The sequence below is a fragment of the Macaca thibetana genome, chromosome 3 (genome assembly GCF_024542745.1).
Source record: "Macaca thibetana thibetana isolate TM-01 chromosome 3, ASM2454274v1, whole genome shotgun sequence".
Taxonomy (NCBI): domain Eukaryota; kingdom Metazoa; phylum Chordata; class Mammalia; order Primates; family Cercopithecidae; genus Macaca; species Macaca thibetana.
The window spans coordinates 157,478,060-157,500,802 of record NC_065580.1 but is presented as its reverse complement, the minus strand read 5'-3'; the positions used below and the strand labels follow the sequence as shown (position 1 = coordinate 157,500,802).

The following is a 22,743-nucleotide window of genomic DNA, read 5'->3' as shown; positions in this document are numbered from 1 at the left end:
AAAATGAAAATATGATATTTATTATCATACCAGAAACAAAACAAAACAAAGCAAAACTCACAGTAACAGACTCGTTGGTCCTGTTTAAATCCATGTCTGTTCACTCAACTTGGAAAGTTCTTTAAAAATTGTGCAGTTTTAATGTGATAATTATAAAGAAATATTGGATGTGAAATGGCACAGCCGAGAGAGAATCTTTAATGTAGACAGATGGCTTCTTTATAGGCCATTTCCAAAAAAGAAAGGAAAAAAGGCAAGTTACAGTTGTGGCTAGCACATTCTGCCTGTTTCTCTGATGGGTTCTAGTTTGGAATCCAGTCCCTAATAGTCTGTTGTGAGGTCAAAATGCCTGACAGTGAAGGAGTAAACCAGGCAGCACCCTAAATCCCAGCCACAGACTCCCGAAGGGAGTCAATAACCTTTAAAATGCGACATGATGATGCAGTCAGGTATTCTGCAAACTATTTGGCTTCCAAAAACAAACCCATCCATAACTCATAGATTATCCATGCATTTTATTTGAAAAGACTATTTTAGACAGAACAAGGCAATGAATGGAACTATGAAAGAATTCTCATTTCCCATAGTTGGAGTTGGAGTCAATCGGTTTTTTTTTGGACAGGGTCACACTCTGTCACTCAGGCTGGAGTGCAGTGGTAAGATCATGGCTCACTGCAGCTTTGACCTCCCTGGTCTCAGGTGATCCTCCCACCTCAGCCTCTTGAGTAGCTAGGATTACAGGCACGCACCACTGTGCCTGGCTAATTTTTGTATTTTTTGTAGAGATGGGATTTCGCCATGTTGCCCAGGCTGGTCTCGAACTCTTAGGCTCAAGTGATCTGCCCACCTTGGCCTCCCAAAGTGTTGGAATTAGAGGCGTGAGCCACCACATCTGACCTAGAATCTAAATTGATGTTTGAGTCCCAGGGCAAATAATGTCCAATATGAGACTGGTTTCTACCTCCCAAAAGGTGGCCACTTAATACCTTCCTCTGGTGTAGCCATGAACCATTTAGAGCTCCCCCTCTAGGACCAACCTGTCAGTTCAACCTATTTTCCGTGAAAACACAGTGGGAAATTAAAATTGGAGATGTTGACTTCCTTATGGTGTTTGATATATGTTTGTGCAGAGAAAGGATATAACTCTAGCTTGGTTTTCTGTGAGAGGAATTTCCTTTCAGTGGGGAGCAAATGATGACTAGTGGTTTATAGAATAAAAGGCAACACTTTCCTTTATTGTGTGTTAAGTGATGAAGATTGTGGTAAACATTCTGTGTCTTTCTCTAACAGTCTTTCCCTAATATTTGCCTTTTCTTTTAGAAAATGGAAGCTATGAAGCAACATTTCAAATGTCTCTCCACAAACCAAACTCAACGGAATACTTTGGCTTGAAGCTGGCACACCCGGGGTTCACTGAGGACTTGTGCTGCCTGTCCTGGTTAGATGTACATGGATGTATCTCCCGAATCATACGAAATTAAATGTGAAGACAGTTTATGCATACCTTCATGTGCCTAACAGTCTTAGCTTTTGAAGATTTTTTTTCTTTTTTGCTCTGCATAGCTAGACCATCTTATTAATAATACTCTGAAAAAAATTTCAAGGCATGGAAGTTCTCTGTGATACAGCGATAGTATTTCTTCAGATGCGCCTTATGCTACTTATCTCAGAAATAGGTTTGAAAATGAAATGCTTTCCAGAGAACCATCATATAAATAAAGATTAATAGAAAAATATCTTGTCCCAGGGAGCATCATTTCATTATTTATAGTCCCTGCTTGCATATGCCTGAACTCTGTCTGTGTGTTGCCAAGTCTAAATCTTCAGCAGCACTTTTCTGTCTGCGTTGGGATCGATGTCTTTTATTGCAGTGATTATTTGGTCCGTGTTTTCAAATTGCACTGATTATCTCATTATGTCGTATTTTTTTTTTTTATTACACGCTGTGCACATCATCTTTGAAGCGTTATCTAACTGTAACTCTATCATCCACTTGTGTGGGGATGATGGTAAGGAGGGATAATGGTAAGGACAGAAATTTGCAACCCAGTACCCTTTACACGTTTCTGAGCTGAAGGGAGTGGCTGCTTCTGTGTCTCCTGCTGTTGATTGATTTGTAGCCATGGCTGTGGAGCCGGGTCCTGTAATTTTGCTTCCTGATGGCCAGGAGTGTGTGTTCACCTACAGCTGATCCAGCTCCAATGACTTGTACACCAGGTAAGTTTGATAGCATTTCTGCTCACCTGCCCTGCCTTAGTTTACTGTAGATATTTTTTCTTCCTTGTAAGATTTTGTTGATATTCACCCTGCTACCTCCCTGCCTATGTGCGATTCCTTGTGTGTTTGTAGCAAACACTGCTCCCATATTGTCAGAGGGGCTCCTCTCCTTGCTGTACTGTTTTCCTATTTCATGTTAATTACGGCAATTCAACTTGGAGTGGCCATAAACTTTCCCCTTTGGAGTCTGCCTCCTAATTTTGTAGCAGAGTCTGTTGGTGTTATTTCAGAGTGTATTCTGCAGTTGCAGAAGTCTCCTGGCTTTCATGAACTCTGGGAAACGGCTCTTTTCTTGTTACCCTAGTAACAAAAGGCATTTTGAATAGAATTAGGTTATTTTGTTTCCAATCATTGAAGTAGTCTGCGTTAAAAACATTTCTCCCTTTGCTTAATGTAAAAGACCACAGTAAAATGGAAATTCATATAATTGAAAATTTATTTCTATTTTTAATTTCATTGCATTAAATTATCCTATCTAAAAAGTTTGCATAATTTTTACAACAACCCCCTATATAAGTAGACCTTAACCACCTTCTTGCTCAGGGCTGACTTCAGAGTAGGAGGGAGATAGATTTAGCTAGGTGCCAATTTTCCTCCTCTCTCTTTTTTGTTTTTTTTTTGAAATGGAGTCTGTTTTGCTGCCCAGTCTGGAGTACAGTGGCAGGATCTCGGCTCACTGCAACCTCCGCCTCACAGGTTCAAGCAATTCTCCTGCCTCAGCCTCCTGAGTAGCTGTAATTATAGGCACATGCTACCACGCCCAGCTAATTTTTGTATTTTTAGTAGAGACAGGGTTTCACCATATTCACCAGGCTGGTCTGGAACTCCTGTCCTCAAGAGATCTGCCCACCTTGCTATTTCTCATATTTAAAAAATGAAAATAAATACCTATGCTGACAATAACCAAAGATAAAAACCCAGACCACTTATTTAAATTGAATTATTTTTTTCTTATATTGTTTTCCTGTAGTCAAAAACATTAACATTTTAGAAGGGTATTTGTATTTGCTCCCGTTTGATTTTCTTTAAAGTATCACTGAAATGCAAAAATCACTTAGATCAATAGTACCCTATGGATGGTATCAGTCCTCTTCTAGTTTTGGCTTCAGCTGTCCCTTCAACCTTCCATGGTTAGCAATCCAGTGGCACAGTGAGGAGAATTCCAAATATGGACTGTGTGGTATCAAAATATGAAAAAATCTGAATGCTTTTCAATATAGGAAGCTTCTAGAAACTAAGCAGTATTGTGAATCTGTAAAAAAGAGTAACTCAAAAGGAAACCCCAAGTGAATAAGGAAAAATCATTTTGGAAAAAAACCAAAAGAGACCAGAGAAATGGAATAATTGCATGTTGATCTGAAGTGAATTGAAGTTCAAAGGCTTGGTTTAATAGTATAAAGGAGGTCTGAACATGCAAAGGAATTGTTTCTTTTTTTCTTTTTTTTTAAATTAGGCAACTACACAAAAATTTGAGTATTTTTTCCAGTCACTGAACAATACACTCTCCCTTCCTCACTCTCCCCTTGTGGGCTCCCTCTCGTTTCTTTGGATGGAAATCTTCCTTTGGTTTGTGGTTGTTTTTGAGTTCTTAGTTTTCTCAATGAAATGTGAAAGGTATAGGAAGAGAATGAACTGTATTTCCTGCAAAGATTCTTTGGAAATATTTACAATTTTTGTTTGTTTGTTTGTTTTTGAGACAGTGCCTCTGTTGCCTGGGTGGAGCGCAGTGGTGCTCTCACTGCAACCTCCGTCTCCCAGGTTCAAGTGATTTTCCTGCCTCAGCCGCCGGAGTATCTGGGACTATAGGCATGCACTACCTTGCTTGACTAATTTTTATTGTTTATTTATTTATTTGAGACGGAGTCTTGCTCTGTCACCCAGGTTGGAATCCAATGGTGCAATCTCGGCTCATTGCAAGCTCCGCCTCCCGGGTTCACGCCATTCTCCTGCCTCGGCCTCCTGAGTAGCTAGAACTGCAGGCGCCTGCCACCATTCCCGGCCAATTTTTGTATTTTTAATAGAGACGGGGTTTCACCGTGTTGGCCAGGCTGGTCTTGAAATCCTGACCTCAGGCGATCTGTCCACCGCAGCCTCCCAAAGTACTGCGATCACAGGCGTGAGCTACCGTGCCCAACCTAGAAATGTTTTCTTTCAAAACGTGTTTACCTGGGCCGGGTGCGGTGACTCATGCCTGTAATTGCAGCACTTTGGAAGGTCGAGGTGGGTGGATTGCTTGAGCCCAGGAGTTCAAGACCAACCTGGGCAACATAGCAAGACCCCATCTCTACAAAAAATACAAAAATTAGCCAGGCATGGTGGCATGTGCCTGTAGTTCCAGCTACTCGGGAGGCCAAAGTGGGAGGATTGCTTGAGCCCAGCACTCCAGCCCAGCCCATTGATCACGCCACTGCACTCCAGCCTGAGTGACAGAGCAAGACCCTTTCTCAAAAAGAAACAACAAAACAAAACAAAACCTCCCCCCACCTCACTTAACTGTTACACCTGTGCAAGCACAGCAAGTAGGTGTGAAGTGGTCTGGTACTTTGTAATAACAGAAAATGGCCATTAGGTGGCGATGAAAGACAAGCTTCTTGCTATGGCATCTCTGCCCCCGAGGTCCCCTGGCTGTGAGCCGGAGTCAGGGTACTGCTAGTTGACATCAGAAGGTGGGAAGAGGTATTTGTCAACCAGATGGAGGAAAACAGACAAAAACCCTACTTATAATTAATTGGTAAATTAATTAGTGTATCATTTATAAAGCTTATATCCAAGGTAACTTTATTTTGGGCGAAATGTGCATTTATTGTTCGAATGCACATCCTTGCATTATACAAAAGGAGCCTAAATTTAGTCAACAACTGATTGCATATTGACAATTTTGATAAAGATACGGGATCTTCTTTTAGCCTCTGGGGGGGTTTATTTTATCAAAGAAGTAAAAACAGAACCCTGATTATTGAAGGGGCTGATTATCCTTTTCTGTCACAAGACTTTTAGTCTGTATAGAACATATGTCCAAATATTTGGAAACATATTCACGATCCTAACAAAGGCATTCCTTTCACAGTTGTCTAGGTTACTTGGCTTTTTCACTGCTTTGTTTTCGAAGGACTTTCTTGGAAGTAGAAAAACAGAGTTGGGAAATCCTTAAAATGTATCAGTGCATCTGGCTGTTTTCCAAACCAGAAGTCAGGAGATTGTTCAAAGATGCGGAAATGTACTCAGGTGTGGAAGATTCCAGTTGGGGAGGGACTCAGGTGGGCAGGTGTGAGTAGCATAGAGGGGGCATGGGGTGGGGGCTTAACTGGTGGGGGTCCTGGTTCCAGTCCAGCATTCTGTAGATTTAGCACCCGGATCTTGTCGGGGAGGTGAGAGAAACCTCCTCCCAGGTCGACTTCCATGAATCAAGCTCACAGCCTAGGATTACAATCAGGGTGAGGACTTTCCTATTATTTTTATTCACTAACACTGACGGAGTCCCTGCTATGAGCCGGGTTCTGTGTTAAAGGCTTCATGTGTTGCTATAGTAACCCGATGAGGTGGATACCATCTTTATCTGGCAAGGAGGAAACTGAGGCACAGGGACGTTCAATTCAGTACTTTGGCAATGGCTGAGCCGGAGCTGAGATGTATGTTTCTCCCACTCCAAAGCCACGAACAGCCTTCTCAACAAGCCCTTTCCTCTCGATCCTGGACCACCGTATGGTTCCCCTACGGTGCCTGGCTGGCCGTGGACAGTGTGCGCCTTGGCCCTGGAGCATCTCCTGTGCCCGGCTTTGGTCCCCGCATTCTGTCTTCAGATTCCATGCCGTTCGGGCCCTGGAGCAAGGTGCCTTGCACTTCTCACTTATGATCCACCTGTTTTGTTTTCTTAGTTGCACCATCAGAAGTCAATTCCATTACCTTCATCTTCCAGTTCTTTGGGTGGCTAGGTGTGGCTGCCACCACCAGCGCCAGTTACAGAGGGAACTGGGTCACTGTCAACCCACAGGGTTCTAGAAATTGGTCACTGGCCTCAGATCCGAAGTTTCAGGTTGCAGAGAGAAAAAGCTAAAACTGCCACCTGCCTTTTCCAGCCTGGTTGTCCTTGGGTATATCTTGTCCGCTAATGCTGAAGGACACACCAAGAACTCATTTAATTCTGAGCTATCAACTGCCGCGCAGTGATGTGCCAGAGTTGCAACCAGCCCCACGTGGTATTTTTAGCTGAGAGAACAACTCCTTCTGCCTCTTAGTTGAGGATGATATTATTAATGAGTGCATCTTAATCCCATGACATGAATTTTAGTTTGTTTTGTAGCAGGTCAGGTTTCTCTGTAGTCCCTGCTTTTTAAAAAGTTAATTTTAATTTTAAATTAAAATTTTTTGGGGTACATAGGTGTATATGTTTATGGGTTATATGAGATATTTTGGTACAAGCATGCATTTTGTTTCTTTGGGAAAGTCTTTATTTCTCCTTCATGTTTGAGGATATTTCCACTGGATATACTATTCTAGGGTAAGGATTTTCCCTTCAGCACTTTAAATATGCCATGCCACTTTCTCCTGGCCTGTAAGGTTTCCACTGAAAAGTCTGTTGGAGGTCCATTGTATATTATTTGTTTTCTTTTATCTTGCTGCTTTTAGGATCTTTTCTTTATCCTTGACCTTTGGGAATTTGACTATAAATACCTTGAGGTAGTCTTCTTTGGGTTAAATGTTTGGTGTTCTATGACTGTCTTCTACTTGGATATTGGTATCTTTCTCTAGGTATGGCAAACTCTGTTATCTTCCCTTTGAATAAACTTTCTATCCCTACCTTTTTCTCTGCCTCCTCTTGAAGGCTAATAACTCTTAGATTTACCCCTTTAGGCTACTTTCTAGATCCTATAAGATTGCTTCATTGTTTTTTATTCTTTTTTCTTCTCTGTGTATTTTCTTATTTTTGATGCACTTTTTGTTTCAATAATTTTTGGGGTACAGGTAGTTTTTGGTTACATAGATAAGTTGGTTAGTGGTGATTTCTGAGATTCTAATGCACCTGTCACCCAAGCAGTGTATACTGTACCCAATATGTAGGCTTTTATCCCTCAACCGCCTCCCAAACATCCCCCCAATCCCTTAAATTTCATTGTATCATTGTTATGCCTTTGTGTCCCCACAGCTTAGCTCTCACTTATAAGTGAGGACACATGATATTTGGTTTTTGATGCCTGAATTACTTCACTTAGAATAATGGCCTCCAGCTCCATCCAAGTTTGCTGCAAATGACATTATTTCGTTCCTTTTTATGGATAAGTAGTATTCATGGTTGTAGATATGGCACATTTTCTTTATCCATTTGTTGGTTGATGGGCACTTAGGTTAGTTCTATATCTTTGCAGTTGTGAATTGTGCTGCTCTAAACATGCATGGGCATGTATCCACTTCGTACAATGACTTCTTTTCCTTTGGGTAGATACCCAGTAGTGGGATTGCTGGGTCAAATGGCAGTTCTAGGTATGTAGTCTGGAGATTCTTTTAAGAATTTCCATTCAGTTTTCCATAATGGTTGCACTATTTTACATTCCTACCAGCGGTGTAAAAGTGTTCCCTTTTCACCATATCTATGCCAACATCTATTGTTTTTTGACTTTTTAATTATGGCCATTCTGGCAGGAGTAATGTATTATCTCGTTGTGGTTTTAACTCGCATTTCCCTGCATTCATGATGTTGAGCTTTTTTTTTGTTTGTTTGTTGGCTGTTTGTCTTCTTTTGAGAAATGTCTATTCATGTCCTTTCCCACTTTTTGATGGGATTATTTTTTTCTTGCTGATTTGTTTGAGTTCCTTATAGATTCTAGATACTAGTCCTTTGTCAGATGCTTAGTTTGCAAATATTTTCTCCCACTCTGTGGGTTGTCTGTTTACTCTGTGGATTATTTCTTTTGTGGTGTAGAAGCTTTTTAGTTTAGTTAAGTCCCATTTATTTATTTTTATTTTTGTTACATTTACTTTTGTGATCTCAGTCATGAATTCTTGGCTTAAGCCAAGAATTTTTCTTCTAGAATTTTCATGGTGTCAGGTCTTAGATTTAAGTCATTAATCCACCTGGAGTTGATTTTTGTATCATGTGAAAGACGAGGATCCAGTTTCATTCTTCTGCATTGGCATAACAGCACCATTTATTGAATAGCATATCCTTTCCCCGATTTATGTTTTTATATGTTTTGTCAAAGATCAGTTGGCTGTAAGTATTTGGCTTTATTTCTGGGTTTCCTATTCTATTCTATTGATCTATGTGCCTATTTTTATACCAGTACCGTGTGTTTTGTTAACTATAGCCTTGTAGAATAATTTAAAGTCAGGTAACGTGATGCCTCCAGCTGTGTTCTTTTTGCTTAATATTGCTTTGGCTATGTGGTCTCCTTTTTGGTTCCATATACATTTTAGGATTGCCTTTTTCTAGTTCTCTGAAGAATGATGATGGTGTTTTGTTGGGAATTGCATTGAATCTATGGATTGCTTTGGGCAATATGGTCATTTTCACAATATTGATTTTTTTCCCATCAGTGAGCATGGGATGTATTTTCATTTGTTTGTGTTATCTGTGCTTGCTTTCAGCAGTGTTTTGCAGTTTTCCTTGTAGAGATATTTCATCTCCATGGTTAAGTATATTCCTAGGACTTTTTTTTTTTTTTTTTTTTTTTTGCAGCTGTTGTAAAGGGGATTGAGTTCTTGATTTGATTATCAGCTTGGTCATTGGTGTTTAGCAGTGCTACTGATTTATGTACATTAATTTTGTAACCTGAGACTTTACTGAATTTGTTGATCAGATCTAGGAGCTTTTGGATGAGTCTTTAGGGTTTTCAAGGTATATGATCATATCATCAGTGAACAGTGACAATTTGACTTCCTCTTTCCTATTTGGATGCCCTTTATTTCTTTCTCTTGTCTGATTGCTCTAAGACTTCCAGTACTGTGTTAAATAGAAGTGATGAAAATGGGCATCCTTGTCTTATTCTAGTACTCAGAGAAAATGTTTTCAGCCTTTCCTCATTCAGTATAATGTTGGCTGTGGGTTTGTCATATATGGCTTGTATTACTTTGAGGTAAGTCCCTCTGTTCCTATTTTATTGAGGGTTTTTTTTTTTTTTTATCAGAAAGGGATACTGGATTTTATTAAATGCTTTTTCTTCCTCTGTAGAGATGGTCATGTGGTTTCTGTTTTTAATTCTGTTTATCTGGTGTATCACATTTATTGACTTAAGTATGTTAAACCATCCCTGCATCCCTCGGCTGAAACCTAGTTGATCATGATGTATTATGTTTCTGTTGTACTGTTGGATTTTGTTGGCTAGTATTTTGTTGAGGATTTTTGTATCTATGTTCATCAGGGATATTGGTCTATAGTTTTCTTTATTTGTTACATCCTTTCCTGATTTTGGCATTAGGGTGATACTGGGTTCATAGAATGATTTAGGGAGGATTCCCTTTTTTCTATCTTTTGGAATAGTTTCAGGAGGATTGGTACCAATTCTTCTTTGAATATCTGGTAGAATTCAGCGGTGAATCCTTCTGGTCCTGGACTTTGTTGTTGTTGGCAGTTTTTAAAAATTACTGATTTAATCTCGCTGCTTGTTATTGGTCTGTTCAGGATTTCTGTTTCTTCCTGATCTAATCTAGGAGGGTTATTTGTTTCCAGGAATTTATCAATTTCCTCTAGATTTTCTAGTTTATGCTTGTAAAGGTTTTTCATAGTAACCTTAAGTGATCTTTTGTATTTCTGTGGCATCAGTTGTAATATCCCAGTTTCATTTGTAATTGAGCTTATTTGGACCTTCTCTTTTCTTTTCTAGGTTGATCTTGCTAATGGTCTATCAATTTTATCTTTTCAAAGAACCAGCTTTTTGTTTTATTTGTTTGTATTTTTTTGTTTTACTTTCATTTAGTTCTACTCTGATCTTTGTTATTTATTTTCTTCTGGTGGGTTTAAGTTTAGTTTGTTCTTGTTTATCTAGTTCCTAGAGGTGTGACATTAGATTGTCAGCTGGTGCTCTTTCAGACTTTTTTGATGTAGGCATTTAATGCTATGAACTTTCCTCATAGCACTGATTTTGCTGTATCCCAGAAGTTTTGATCAATTGTGTCACTATTATCATTCATTTCAAAGAATTTTTACATTTCCATCTTGATTTCATTGCTAACCTGCAAAGTATTCAAGAGCAGATTATTTAATTTCCACATATTTGTACAGTTTTGAGTATTCCTTTTGGAGTTGATGTCCAGTTTTATTCTACTGTGGTCTGAGAAGATACTTGATATGATTTGGATTTTCTTAATTTTATTGAGACAGTTTTATGGCCTATCATATGGTCTGTGTTGGAGAATGTTCTGTGTGCTGAGGAGAAAATGTATATTCTGCAGTTTTTGGGAAGAACGCTTTGTGAATACCTGTTAGCTTAATTTATTCTAAGGTATAGTTTAAGTCCATTGTTTCTTTGTTGACTTTCTGTCTTGATAATCTGTCTAGTGCTGTCAGTGGAGTATTGAAGTCCCCTGATGTTATTATGTAGCTGTCTATCTTATTTTTCAGGCCTAGTAGTAACTGTTTTATAAATCTGGGAGCTTTAGTGTTAGGTACATGTAAAATTAGGATTGTAATATCTTCTTGTTGGATTAATCCTTTTATAATTTCTCCTTCTTCTCCTCCTCCTTCTCCTCCTCCTCCTCCTCCTCCTCCTTCTTCTTCTTCTTCTTTCTTCTTCTTCTTCCTGTTATTGCTTTAAAGTCTATTTTGTCTGGTATAAGAAAAGGTACTCCTGCCTGCTTTTTGTTTCCATTTGTGTGGAATATCTTTTTCCACCCCTTTACTTTGAGTTATGTGAGTACTTATGTGTTAGGTGAGTCTCTTGAAGACAGCAGATATTTGGTGTTTACTTTTTTTTTATCCATTCTTTCATTCTGTATCTTTTAAATGAAGCAGTTAGGCCATTTACATTCAATGTTAATATTGAGATGTGAGATCCTGTTCTATTCATCATATTAGTTGTTACCTAGATACTTAGTTTTATTTCACTGTATTATTATTTTGTAGGTCATGTGAGATTTATGCTTTAAGAAGGTTCTGTTTTGGTGTGTATCAAGCTTTTGTTTCAAGATTTAGAACTCCTTTTAACATTTCTTGTAGTGCTGGTTTGGTAGTGGCAGATGCCCTCATTATTTGTCTGAAAAAGACTATCTGTCCTTCATTTATGGAGCTTAGTTTTGCTGGATACAAAATTATTGGCAGAAAATTACTTCGTTTAAGGAGGCGGAAGATAGGACCTGAGTCCCTTCTGGCTTGAAAGGTTTCTGCTGAGATATCTGCTGTTAGTCTGACAGGTTTTTCTTTATAGGTTACCTGATGCTTTTATCTCACAGCTCTTAGAATTCATTCCTTTATACTGACTTTAGATAGCCTGATGATCATGTGCCTTGGTGATGATCTTTTTGCAATGGATTTACCAGGAGTTCTTTGAGCTTTTTCTATTTGGATATCTAGATCTCTAGCAAGGCCAGGGAAATTTTCCTTAATTATTCCCTCAAATAAGTTTCCAAAACTTTTAGACTTTTCTTCTCCCTCAGAATCACCAATTATACTTAGGTATGGCCATTTTACATAACCCTATATTTCTTGGAGATTTTGTTCATTTATTTTGATTCTAATTGGGTTAATTCAAAAGCCGTGTCTTCAAGCTCTGAAATTCTTTCTTCTACTTGTTCTAGTCTATTCTTAAAACTTTTCACTGCAATTTGTATTTCCCTAAGTGTGTCTTTAATTTCCAGGCGTTCTAATTGGTTTTTCTTTATGATACCCATCTCTCTGGAAAATTTTTCATTTATATCCTGAATTTTTAAAAAGTCTTTATTTTGTTTTTCACCTTTCTCTGGTATCTCCTTGGGTAGCTTAATAATCAGTCTTCTGAATTCTGTGTCTGCTATTTCAAATGTTTTAGATTGGTTTGAATCCATTGCTGGGGAGTTAGTGTGATCTTCTGGGGTGTGATCTTTTGGGGTGTTATTGAAACTTGTTCTGTAATATTATCAGAATTAATTCTCTGATTCCTTCTCATTTGGGTAGACTATTTTTTCAAATTGTTCTTGAATTTATTTTTTATTTGACTGTATTTTTTTCTTTATTTTTTTTTCCCTTAAGGATCTGACTTTAATGTTTATAGTTTATTATAGCCTAATTTGATTCTTGGTGATTTTAGGGGGGAAGACTCTGTATGAGTTCTTTAGTTATAGAGAGTCTTTTTGTGCTGGCTTTCCCAGATGTTGGTTGTAGTATTTATGTACTTGGTGTGTATCTCCTGCATGGTTGGAATGGCAAGGATCTCTTGAAGCTTATCTCATTCTTCCACTGTGAACATTTTAAAAATTTATTTGATTTTCCCCCAGCATTTTATTTACTGAGCTGGTGATTTAGGCTTCAGGCTAGTAGGGCAGGTATCCTTGGGTAGGCACCAGTTGTAGCTAAAACAGGTAGGTAGCTGTAATACCCAATGGTGGGCGCAGGTTCCAGCCTTGATGAAGGTGTCTGGGGGAGCTCTCAATTAGATGTGCTAAGGTTTTATCAGGGTAAAGCGTGGGAGCTACCTCAGCTCCCCTGCCAGGCCAGCAGGAAAACTATTTACCTCCCAGTTTCATTCCTATCCCAGTGTTCTGGCTCTTCGGATCAGACAAGCACTTCTTTTCATCTGTAGGAATGTTGATGTTCCAAGTAGAGAGGGCTGCCTCCCGTGCAAGCCTAAATCTGAGGAGTGCTCCTCCTGTGGGAGCAGTCACCCTGAATTGTACCAGAAGGCTGACCATAGGTGCATCCATGCTGTATACCCATGAGAGAGGTCGCAGCTGTGTCTGCAATGGTGTACCAGAGAAGAACAAGAACCCCTTTTCCAAACCCCTTCATGTACAGACAGGCTGCCTGCCTACTGGGGCAGACTTTTCCTACTGTCCCTAGTAATGCAATGGTATCTCTGCTGTAAGAAACTTCCCATTATTGGATAGATCTGGGACTTAAGACCTGCTGTTTAGATTCTTTCGTCCCACCGGGTGTTCTTCCTCTTGATGTTGTATTCCTCCCCTTCCCTAAGAATGGGAATTCCTGAGAGCCATACTCTAGTGATTGTCATTGCTCTCCTGGGTCTAGCCACCCAGTGGGGCTACCAGATTCCAGGCTGGTGTTAGGAAATGTCTACAAGGGATCCAGTAATGTGACCTGTCTTCAAGTCTCCCATCTGTAGATCCCAGCACCAGCTCTGATGGAGGTGGTGGGGGAGTAACATGGGCTCTGTGAGATTCCTTGGTTGTAAATAGGCTTAGTGTGTTGGCTTTCTTGAATGCTGGTTATAATTGTAGTGAACTTGTCATGTGGATAGACTCAGGACTTCTGGTTAGCCAGGGTGTTGTATGCAGTGGTGATAGCTGAGGTCACATGACTGTTTTCTCCTTCCTGGGCACAGTGTTATTCTACTTAGCAGTGCTACAATGGACTGTGTTGGTTGGCCTCCGTCCAGGAGGTGGTGATTGCAAAGGAGCACTAGCTGTGGTAGTAACAGTGGGGTTTGAGCTTGCCCTAAGTTGCCCCGGGGAAGTATTCCGGTTTCTCAGGCAATGGATGGGGCTATAAAGCTCCCCAGAATTTATGTCCTTTGTGTAAAGCTACTAGGGTGGGTGGAGGGGTACAACCAGGTTGGGGCAGGGTTAGGCAGGTCTGCACTCTGACTCTCCTTGAGCAGGGCTAGTGGCAGCTCCTGCGAGGGTTGGGGAAATTCTTTTCATGCTGCTTGGGTAATGTTCCGGAGGGGAGTATAACTACCTCTGCTGCACAGGAGAGTTTGCAAAGGGAGTGGGGAAAAAAGTAGGTAGCAGTAAGTCTCTCGCAGCTCCCATGCAGTTGGGAAGGCTGATCTCACTCCTGCAGTACTCTGCTGACAGTGCTGGATTTAGATCCGGGCAGTCTGTGCACAGAACTTAGAACTGCCCCAGGCCATCAGCTTCCCTGCGCAGATAGCAATCTTGGCTTTTGGGTCATGCTGTTCCCCATCTGCCCACAAGGCTGTGGGCAGCTCCTGAGGGTAGTGTCTGTAGAGCACTTCCCATTCACCCCTCCCTAGGTTCTGGTCAAGGGAGTTTGTCCCCACTTGAGATTATATTATAAAATTCAGTTGAAAACTTCTTAATTCAGTTGAAAGCTTCTTTTAAGTTGTGACTCCTCCCTGAGTTCGTTGGCTGATTTCTCTGAGGGCCCCTGTGAGACATAATCAGGAATGGCTTCCCCCAGTTCATGCTGGAGACTGGGAATGTCTGCAAGGCACTTCCTGCTGCTGCTCCCACTTTTATATTTCATGTCACTCCCTGAATCTGTTCCAGCTCTGGATAGAGTTAAGACCTTCTCCCATGGCCTGGATTTTCAGATTCCCTGGTGGGTATGTGTGCTCTGGAGGCAGCCTCTGCCCTCCTCACACTCTGGGGACTTAACAGTTTTTCACTTGTCTCATGGAGTAGGCTGCCGCCTGCCACTTCTTTCAAAGGATCTGTGGATTCTTTCGGTTTTCTTGTTAAGTTCCTGCTTTGGTTCTTGGAAAAAAAAATTCATTGTGAATCTCTACACACTATTCTTTCCTTCCAAATATGAGAGACACACTAATACTGCCTCTGATCTGCCATCTTGGAAAAAAACCTGACTATGTATTTGCAAATAGCCTGTCTTCAAGCTCACTAATTCCTTCTTCTGCTTGATCAGTTCTGCTATTAAAAAACTCTGATGAATTCTTCAGTATGCCAATTGCACTAGAAGTCTACCTGGTATTCTATTGTACTGTAGCCAAGCTGGCACTCAAATCATTAGACACAGTCTCTCCCATTCTTCCCTCCCCTTTCAACAGGCAGAGGAGCCTCAGTCCCATGGCCGCTACTGCCACAGGCCCACGAGGAGGACTGCCAGGCTTCCGCCAATGTTCACTTAAGGCTCAAGGGCTCTTCGGTCAGTTTGTGGCTCTTCAGTCAGATTCTGGGTAGGCCCCATGAACTAGGGTCTTTTTCAAAGCTCCCCCAGCCTGCTGCCTTGAGGGATGCTGAAGTCCATGCATTTGCTAACACCAGCAGCCCGGGGAGCTGGGTCCTGCCTCTGCCAATATTCCAGTGGTGGAGCTTCAGTGAGGCTGGGCACCATGTACAGTGCCGAAGACCTCCTCATCGCTCATGGGTACAAACTGTTGAGAGACCTCCCAGCACCATGCAGGGATAACCCTGAGGGGTGCCAGCCAGCAAAGAGAAGGATGCGAGTGGTCTGTGGCCTTCTGAATAGGTATGAGGATGGCCCCACGGCCTTTGCACATCATGAGACATCTGCCAGGAAAGGACGTGGGAGTGACTCTGAAAGCTGCTGCACCACAGCGAGAGGCCATGGGGATCCCCAGAGCACTTCTGCTTCTAGAACCTCTGAGGCAGGGCTTCATAATCAACCAACTCCAGACTGTTAATGACCAAGCCAACTGGAGAAGAGGAGCGTGGGAAGTCAGCAGCCTGCTGGGTCCGAGGGTCCGAGAAGACCTGGAGGAATGACCCAAGCCAACAGTCCGCCTGTCCACATGAGGCAGGGTCTGCAGGAAGTCAGAGGAAGGACAGAGGATGTGATGAAGAAGACAACTTGGGGCCGGGTGCAGTGGCTCACTCCTGTAATCCCAACATTTTGGGAGGCTGAGGGGGTGGATCACTTGAGGTCAGGAGTTCGAGACCAGCCTGGCCAACATGGTGAAACCCCATCTCTACTAAAAATACAAAAATTAGTCGGGTGTGGTGGTCGGAGCCTGTAATCCCAGCTACTTGGGAGACTGAGGCAGGAGGCTCGCTTGAACTCAGAAGGCAGGGGTTTGAGCTGAAATCATGCCACTACACTCCAGCCTGGGCAACAGAGAGAGACTCGGTCTCAAATAAATGGATAAATAAGAAGGTAACTTGGGAAGAAGAGTTGAGCATGTTGGGTCCTGCCAAGTGGCTGAACATCTGCCTTGATTTTTGCAACCAGCCAGGGAAATTCAGGTGGCAGGTGTCTGATGGTGATAGGGAAAAATTATTTCAAAATGTGTTACTGTTCATTCAAGGAGAATGTGTCGAATTCTCAAAACAAAGAGAAATCCCAATTATTGCCTAGAACTCGCCCCTCTCCCACTCCCCGTAGACCTCCGACCGGAGCCTGAGTTGCACAGAAATTTCCGTTCCATTAAATGACAGACATTTACCTAAAATGCCACAATATTCTCCCAATTATACACCAAAGTTGAAATTCACACCCTTCTCAGGGTGGCTCCTTGGCCTCTTTTCCCCAGCCTTAAGTTTGGGAGACCCCTCAAGCCCCCATCTGATGGCTTGCACCACCAATCCCACAGGGAGTAGAAAGTGGTGACGATCAGGACAGCCAGCAGCGGATCCATATGTCCCCAGGCATGAGCTCTGCGTGTCCAACTTTGGATTGGAGCCTCCAGTAGGTACCTCCACCATCATACAGGTCACCCCCCAGCACACCCCAAACCCCTGTGTTGGAAGACACAGTGCTCACTCGAATGTGGCATTCACGGTCAGCAGCAGCCTCCAACTGAGAAGGCCGGACTGGTGGTCGGCTTCCTTGTGGTCCCTTTGGAACTGGGCACTGCAAACGCCGTCTTACCCCAGGGCTCCCTCCACACCTCCAATCTGCCACGGCCCACAACAGCTTCATTCAGTACATTCCCTTTGATGACCCAAGGATGCGACGTATCAAACCAGCTCGACCCCAGGGTTTCTGTGAGGACACAAAGTTTGGTGATGAATCTTATAACTACAGTCCTGTCACTGCCCAAAAGCCAGCTCATGGAAACATGCTGATGGTGCCATTTGGAATTCACAGAGCCCGATACCATGTCAGGGAACAAGAGAGGCCCAGCCTCGGCTGATCCTAGCCCCTGGTGGCCATGGGGCCAGCTTCCCAGAAATAGAGAAAATGGTGACTTCCCTGACCAAAGAGACAGCTGTGTCATGAGAGGACAGCAGCCTGACGTGAGGGGCAGCCCGCACAGACACGCAGAAAGCCAAGTTTCTTCCCCAAACCCACAGGGCGAGGGTGCCCATGAAACTCAAACCAAACTCAAAAAGTTTGAAACTGGGATTCGGACCAAGAAAAGTTCAAAGAAGTAAATGAACAAGACTGTATTTTGTTTGGTTTCCATCCCAGTGAAGTCAGAATCACAGATGCCGGATATAGGTACGGATAGCAATGACTTAAACATGAGTCGGTCTGATAAGAGCACAGCTCTGCAACCACAGAGTCTGCCGAGCATGTCCTCCACCGCCCTGGGGCTGCAGGCTCTCACTGGAAGCGTGGGTGGGAGAATGGAGCTCCGGAAACAAGATCTGGGGGGGGATCAGAAGAAGACAAAGAAACCAATGACCTTGGATTCGTTTACCTTACAAAGCACAGCGAACTCCACCCTTCTGGCTCTTGCCCAGGACACCAGTACAGAGATCAGCAAACACAAACCAGTTTCCCCAAAGAACCCCAAAACTCACAGCTCCTTCCTGGTGCAAAGTTGGGAGGGTCTAGTGTGTTCCTGACTCCAAAATGTTCGGACCCTGCTGCCTCCGAAGCTCCGGTGCACACGGCATTCCCTTCTGGTGACCACAAACAGAGGTGAAGTGCCTGCAACCTGAAAGGTCACAGGTCCCTCAGCCCAGCTGGCAACAGTGCTTTTCCAAGGACTTCCTTGTCCATAAATCAGGCACCGATGACAAAAGCAGGCGGAAGTCAGCCCTGTGTGGGTGTCTATGGGCATGGAGTCCACCCTGGGCCCAAGTGGGAGGTGGTAAAGAAGGCACCCGCACATCTGTGCAGCAGCAAACAACGATTTGGGTGGTTTCTGCTGACACTAGTCAGCCATTGTGCCTGGACTTATTAAGTTAATGAGTAAGTTTTACCAAGGAGCTTCAAGAAGACAAGGAAGACAAAGAAAGCAGCAGTAGCAGCAGCTGCGGCAATGAGGAAGGTGAGGCGGAACAGCAGCATGAAAACTGTGCTGACCCCAGACTGGAGAATTCAGCCTTCTGTGCAAACAGCCTGGAAAGGAGGGTTGAGCAACAGCCAAGAATGTGGGTGCCGGAGGACCTGGGTTTAGTTGGGAAGAGGTGGACATAAGTCTGAGAGCTGAGGTGAGGAGCTGGAGCCTGGCCGCCTGCGTGCCTGGCCTCTGTCCCCGGGCCCCTCTCAGGTGGAGGCGGCAGCCATGCATCCTCCGGGCAGCAGATGGAAGCTTGAGAGCAGAGGAGAGACACCAGGAGGTTGGCAATGGAGGTAATGAGCCCATGTCCTGCAAAGAGAATGATGCCTTCAAGATCAAGTGACACAAAACCAGTGCCCCTATCCTCTCTGGCTGAGCCAAGGTGTCCCAGGAAAGTCAGAAACGTACCAGCACTTTCAGTTCTGTGAAACTGAGTGAAGTGGCCCCTTGGAAGGTTGATAGTGGTGGAGAGAGGGACACAGTGCTCCCACTGTCCCTGACTAACAAAAACCGGGGGCTCTTGGCACAGACTTTACGGGCTATGGTGTTCACCAGAGGGCAAGAGCAGAGTGCCAGCAAGCTAGAGGGGTCTTTGGGTGAAGTGGATGCAATAGAAACCCCTCCGCAGGTGAGGGCTGTGAGGATCCTGGGCATTGAATGGTGGTCGCATTTCTCCTGCCAGTGCCCTGAGGCAGAACCAGCCTCCCTGAGGTGAGTGTCTGCAGCCCAGAGGCCCCCAGGCAAGAGTCGCTCTCCAGCTCCGCACTGGCTGATGGCCTCATGGTGGCCACTGGTGCCTTTATGGCAGGAGGAAGTGTGGCTGGACTGAAAGCCCTCTCTTGGTAGGGGAAGGGGACAGTGCCAGGTGGGCTCTCCAGGCTTCTGAGCACTCAGACCTCACTTAGGGTTGTCACCAATGGAACCTCCAGTCTTGAGTCTCAGGCCAACCCCTTGGAGTCCAAGTCTTTAAAAGAAGCGGGGACAAAACTACCCTTCATATTCACTTTGTTGTTTTTCATAGAGAGGACCCCAAGTGTGGCCGACTCAGAAAAGAGGCTCAGAAGTGCTTTCAAAGTGATTGAAAGTTCACAACAGAAACTGGCTTCCCCTGGCCAGGAGAGCAGCCCCTACCGCCTGATAAGAATGGAAGAGGTGTGTTGAGTGTCTACTGAGCTTCAGGAGTGCTGACTCCCTGGAGGAGGTGGAGAGACTGAAGGCTTAGAGGGGCCAGCTCCAGCTTCCAGGAGGCTCTGTGTCTCTGGGAGGCAGGGACAACAGGGCCAGAGAGTTGGCCACTCACTGTCTTTCTCCAAGGGTGGTATCTCATGGGGAGAAAATGAGCATCTGGCGTCCGGATTTGTATGACCCTAGCGGAAAGGAGAGACTGTGATGAGATGCCAGTGACGCGTGCATGCGTTTGCTGATTGAGTATTCTCTTATTTGTTGTTGTTTTCTTTTCCTTTTTTCTTCCTTCACTGTTCATCTGCAGAGCGTTCTCTGATTCAGTCTATGTAGGATCTGGAAACTGCTGGTTTTTAGTGTACTGATAACATTCTTTACCACTGTCACTAGGAAACTTGCCATCCACACAGAATTGCTTTGTGGAGATAAAGCGATAGTCCGTTGAACTAATCTTGTTTTAAAAAATTCAATTTAATTAATTTTTTTTTGGAGACAGGGTCTTGCTCTGTTGCCCAGGTTGGAGTGCAGTGGTGTGATTTTGGCTCACTGCAACCTCAGCCTCCCAGGTTCAAGCGATTCTCCTGCCTCAGCCTCCTGAGTAGTTGGGATTACAGGCATGTGCCACCACGCCCAGCTAATTTTTGTATTTTTAGTAGAGACAGGGTTTCACCATGTTGGCCAGGCTGGTCTCAAACTCCTGGCCTCATGTGATCTGCCCACCTCAGCCTCCCAAAGTGCTGGAATTACAGATGTGAGCCACTGTGTCAAGCCCTTTTTAAAAATTTTAAAAATAAATGAGATGAGGTCTCACTATGTTACTCAGGGTGGTCTCGAACTCCTGAGCTCTAGTAATCTGCTCGCCTCCTGAAGTGCTAGGAGTATAGGTGTGAGCCACCATGCCTGGCTGAAATCATCTGTTTTTATAGCATGAGGATTTAATGCCTGTAATTAGGAAAGAGTTTTCACAGAAACCCTCCTTCATGAAGGATTTGGCCAAACTGGTGAATAGTTTGGTGTTACTGTGGTTCTGTGTGAAAACTTAGACATGGAAGATCTAATGAACGATTTTAAAGGACTGCAGGTGCCACACATTCTCCTTCGTGTCTCCATGGATTGTGGCCCATGCTCAGTCTTTGCAGACATAATCAAGTTAAGATGAGCTGACAGGGCCGGGCATTGTGGCTCACGCCTCTAATCCCAGCACTTTGGAAGGCCGAGGTGGGCAGATCACGATGTCAGGAGTTTGAGACCAGCCTGACCAACATGGTGAAAGTTCGTATTTTCTACTAAAAATACAAAAATTAACCGGGTCTGGTGGTACACACCTGTAATCCCAGCTACTCAGGAGGCTGAGGCAGGAGAATCGCTGAACCCGGGAGTCGGAGGTTGCAGTGAGCCAAGGTTGCGCCATTGCATCCCACCCTGCACGACGGAACGAGACTCCGTCTCAAAAAGAAAAAAAAAAAAAGATGAGCTGACATTGGAGTGGGGTTGGCCCTCACCAACGACTGGTGACCTTCTAATGAGAGGAAACGCCATGTGAAGAACGTCCTGTAACGATACGGTCTGAGATCAGAGGAATGAGGCTGCAAAACACGGGGCGGGAAGGATTGGCAGCCGCCAGCAGAAGCCAGAAAGAGGCAAGGAGGATTCTCAGGAGAGCCTCGGAGGGGGCGTGGCCCTGCTGACTCCTTTGGTTTCAGTCTTCTGGCCTCTAAAACTGTCAGAGAGTAAATTTCTTTTGTCTTCAGCCATCCATCTGTGGTGCTTTGTTAGGACGTCCTGGGACACTGACATGCTTGGTTTCTGTGATTCTTTCCTTTCCTACCTCTCCCTCCATCTCTGCCTTTCCGTTCACTTTTCACCATTGAAATAGGAAAATCTCTGCAGGACCAGTCCATAACTCTTTATTCTTCTTAATGATTCTTTCTTCTTTGGCAATTTCTTTCATGTTTATGGTTTTCTATAAGTCCGGATGATTCTCGAGTCCTGTGTTAGCTAGGTTATTGGTTGCAAAGGTTGGGGCCTCCCTCAAGCCACCTTTCAAAAAGGATGCTTACCTCTGCACATCATTTAGAATGGCTACTATAAAAATCCCAGAACATAACAAATGTTGGTGAGGAAGTGGAGAACTGGTACTGAGAATGTTAAATGGTGCAGCTGCTATGGGGAGTGGTGAGGAGATTCCTCAAAAAAATAAAAATAGAATTATCATAGGATCCAGCAATTCCACTTCTGGGTATATGCCCAAAAGAATGGAAAGCAGGGTCCTGAAGAGGTTTTTGTACGCCCGTGTTCTTAGCAACGTTATTCACAATAGCCAAAAGGTGAAACCAACGCAGATGTCCGTCTACGGATGAATGGATGAACACAATGTGGAATGCCCATACAACGGACGCTTATTCAAGCATTCAAAAGAAAGGAAATGCTGTCACATGCTACAATATGAATGAACCTTGAGAACATGCTCAATGAAATTAGCCAGTTACAACAGGATGAGTGCTGTATGGTAAGTGGAATCATACAGTATGTTGTATGAGTCATCAAATGGAGACAGCGAGTGGAATGGTTGTTGCAAGTGGTCATTATTGTTTAATGTGTATAGAGTTTTAGTTTTGCAAGACGAAGAGGGTTCTGGAGATATGATCATAAAGACCAAACAAGGCTGAGAAGACCCATTTGTGTGCGAGTGCTGGGGGTAGTTTTCAGGGCACAGGCTGAGAAAGTACCCCAAAATGTACTGACTACACCCAGAATTCAAAGCACCTGTAGGATGTCTCCACGTGGATGTCCTGCAGGTACTCATCTCTACTAAAATACAACAGTTAGCTGGTTGTGGTGGCGCGTGCCTGTAATCCTAGCTACTTGGGGGGTTGAGGCAGGGGAATCACTTGAACCCGGGAGGCAGAGGCTGCAGTGAGCTGAGATCGCGCCACTGCACTCTAGCCTGGGTGACAGAGCAAGACTCTGTCTCCAAAAAAAAAAAAAAAAAAAAAAAAAAAAAAAAAAAAAAAAAGTCAAAGATTTAACTCATCTTGATTCCAAAACGATTTTCCTCTTGATGCCAATATCCAATCTTTCAGCCTTTCAACCATTGTGCCTTGGCACTGTCTTAAAAACTTTTTTCTTGTTACAAAAGCAACATACGTTCACATTTTTTAAAAGAAGATATAGACAAGTAAAAAATAAACATAAAATCATTTATAATCTCTGTGCCCAGAAATAGCCATTAATATCATTGTAATGTATT

At 43.4% G+C, this 22,743-nt stretch overlaps 2 protein-coding genes across 7 annotated transcripts in view; both read left to right on the top strand.

Annotated features, from left to right (window-relative positions):
- The window catches only part of SH3BGR (SH3 domain binding glutamate rich protein), a 58,780-nt gene extending 57,044 nt beyond the window's left edge, over nt 1-1,736 (top strand). The window contains exon 8 of the mRNA XM_050784588.1: nt 1,321-1,736. The gene's annotated coding sequence lies outside the window, so the exon portion shown is untranslated. The remainder of the gene's footprint in view (nt 1-1,320) is intronic.
- Nucleotides 1-22,743, top strand: part of PCP4 (Purkinje cell protein 4) — a 485,020-nt gene that overhangs the window by 87,717 nt on the left and 374,560 nt on the right. The window contains exon 1 of one of the 6 annotated variants that reach the window (XM_050784604.1): nt 2,369-2,378. The exons of the other annotated variants lie outside the window; for them this stretch is intronic. The gene's annotated coding sequence lies outside the window, so the exon portion shown is untranslated. Of the gene's footprint in view, nt 1-2,368; nt 2,379-22,743 lie in introns of those variants that run through there. 6 annotated transcript variants of the gene reach the window in all.